This window comes from Perca fluviatilis, chromosome 11, assembly GCF_010015445.1.
Source record: "Perca fluviatilis chromosome 11, GENO_Pfluv_1.0, whole genome shotgun sequence".
Taxonomy (NCBI): domain Eukaryota; kingdom Metazoa; phylum Chordata; class Actinopteri; order Perciformes; family Percidae; genus Perca; species Perca fluviatilis.
The window spans coordinates 18,985,360-18,988,688 of NC_053122.1; positions in this window are offsets into that span (position 1 = coordinate 18,985,360).

The window sequence follows — 3,329 nt, forward strand, 5'->3', positions numbered from 1 at the left end:
AAAATGCAAATTGGTCACATGAAACAACATCCAAAATGTCCAAAAACAGACAAACAGAGGCCAGACAGCTAATAAGTTGGCAACAAATATGACAAATAGCAGTACAAGAAAAAGAAAAAAATAGGCATCACTGCATACTTTATCATGTAAGATATTAATACAGATCCTATTTAAAGTGGCTACTGTCTAAATACAATAACCTGATGGCAGAAGGAATAAAAGATTTTGAGTAATGATTACTGTATATACTGTATGTACTGTATGTAGGATTGCTTTCATTTTATTTTCACATGTGTATCTGTGGGCATGTGCTCATTTTAGCCTAGTCTACATTTAGGCAACATCTACATATGTATTTAATTTATCACAGCCAATAAATGCAGAAAGTTAAATTGGTTAGAATATAGCTAGCATATATAATAAATATAATGAAATAATTTAGTTTAGGCTATGCATAGTACCTAGACCTGCCAACAAATGCTTATTGTTAGAAGAAAACCAAACAATCCTTAGACCTATAGACCACTACTGACCTCAATCAGAATCAACTGCCCTGCCAATCTCCTGCTTCTCTTTCTCTCTGCTGAAATATCTTCCAATATCCATCTCATCTGCTCAATGAATTGAAGGATATAACGGTACAATAGCATTAATAGGGACCCTATGACATTTATTTTTCAGTGACAACATTCTATGGGGATTGATATTGTTTTAGAATATGCCTAATAGAGATAGGCTATATAATTGGCAATGAATAAAGAGTTGTGATTAGCTTGCTAAGTTAACCATTTCTTGTATTTCGCTCGTTCACTCTAGCTAGACTTTAGTTTTCCATAGCAAACCAAAATATCCCCTTTCCTTTACCTCAAGAAAACGTAGCTAAAGGTAAGCAGGTCATTAAAAACAACTTACAATTTCACTCTGTATCACTACGTGTAATCAATCTTCCTTTCACCATTAGCGTGTGTATCGGTGTGTGTGTGTGTGTGTGTGTGTGGGGGGGGGGTGCATAGCGAGTTCAGACCAAAGAGTAGCGACGAGACGAGATGAATCCCCCAGTTACTCGCAACGCTCTGAAAGCTGCCAGTTCACACCAATGCAACAAGACGGTGCGGTGCATCATCTTGATAGCACAACGACTCTCTGTACTTCTGTCTATCTTCCTACTTTTCGGCTATTTCTTTGTAGCTATATATATATATCATTTGTTGCATCTAAATATGAATGAGGATAAATCAAATTGTTATTGTTGTTCTTATTATTATTTAAGAGGGCTTAGGAACATTTTGGGGTAGCTTCAGCCCCCCTAAAATAGGCCTAACGACGTCCCTGCCTGTATCCATTAACAATCCTTTCATTTTGGTTAACTGCATGTTTTTATTATTTATTCAATTAATGCAGAAACAAAGAGCAACTTTCTCCAACCCTATCCTAAGCAGTTTTACTTAAACATGGTGGCTGAAGGAGGATGGCAGAGGTCAGAAACTCTCAGAGATAAAAATGAGAAAGAATCCCACATAAAACCCATCAAGACAAATGTGTTCAGTACATGTACCAACTAATCCTACTTCTGCTTTAAGAATCAGGAATGTAACTTTGCATTGTCATTATTATGTAATATGTTACTAACAGTAAAAGCCACAAAAGCAATCACATGGCAATAATTCAGTTAAAAATACATGGCGGTTTAACTGTTAACCATTATAAACAGCACTTGTTTATGCATGTTTTTTTACTGAACTAAAGGAAACAGTGCAGCCAACTATAATGAGAAGACAAAATGACTGTCATTATACTGCCAACTTCAATGAGAAACACAAACTGTAAAATACAGTGAAAGGAAAAGTTTGCTGTGGAGGCAATGTTATCTTTATAAAAACATGCATACAAGCTGGCTGGAAGAGAAATGTTGGCCCATTTCCAATGCCAACGGCACACCTTAGGATAGAGATGCAGACAAAATGACAACACATATTGAAAATTGAAGTATTGAAGAGTAATTTCCACTATAGTTTCGATTTTCTTCGTAAATAGTTGTGTGGCTACATTCCAAAGAAGACATGTAAGTTGAGCTTTTCTGTGTTGTTAAACTGTGTGTTCAGTTCAACTAAAACTAGAGTTGTGATGGTTGGAAAAGTGGAAAGACGAGCCAAAACGGCTTTTCATAGTTTTATTTTGTTTCTGTCGACTTTGAATGAATTGTATGTTATTTAAATGATACTTAAATTACTGTTTATTTACATGGAGTCTGGTGGCTTTAGCAAACGCAATTTCGCGGATGTTGTTTAAAAAAAAAAGATCTTAATCTTTAACAGAAAGGTCGACCTCCTTAGAGATCCTTTCCATAATGTTGTCAGACACTTAGAATATTATTCTGAGCCTGTCAGTGGCAAAACAAGCACTTTTGTGAATGTAAATACAAGCTGCATAACTGCCCTATTAACTTACATTGTAGCTTATTTCGCCGCTGCAGCTGTCTTATTTCGCCACTGCAGCGGTCTTGCTTAATACTGGACCAATGTCAAATATTGTTGTTCCCATCAGTCACTTAGACACAAAAAGGTTGAAAAAAATGGTAATTACCCTTCAAAAGAGGCAGAACGGAAGAAGCTCCAGAGAGTGGTCAACACCGCACAGAGGATCATCGGCTGCCTCCAGCCTCCTGCCGCCTGCCTCATCCCCTCCCTGAAGGACATAATCCCGCTGCCTCAGCAGAGCTAAAGCAGGTATCAAAGACTGATCCTGCCCACACCCTGTTTGACCTGCTGCCCTCTGGCAGGCGCTACAGGTCAATCAGGACCAGGACAAATAAGACTCAGGAACAGCTTCTTTCCACAAGCCATCACCACACTGAACACACACACACTCACTAGTACACGCATTCACACTTTCACACACGGACCATGTGCAATAACTAGTACTTTTAGTGTGTATAGTTCTTTCTATTTATGATTGTTGCTTTACTATTTTTTTCTTGTCTTTTTAGATTTAGATTTGTTAACTGGGTGAACTGCTGCTTAAAATGTCGTTCATTTTGTACAATGACAATACATGTTCTGAAGAAACCCCAAATACTGTATCAGCATTTGTCCTTCCCGGTTCATCTGAAATACTTGAAAATACTGTGTATGACTGGATGAGGGGTTCTTGGGAACACAGTATACTTGACAAATACGGTAAGTCTGAGACATGATGCTGATTCATTTAAAACACTGTGATATGATGTCACAGGTTGGGTAAGTACTATTAAAATGCCCCTCTTTCCACAATCATTCACACAACTCCTAAATCATCTGCCAGAAATGCATAGATCAAGTTGTTAGCTGTGA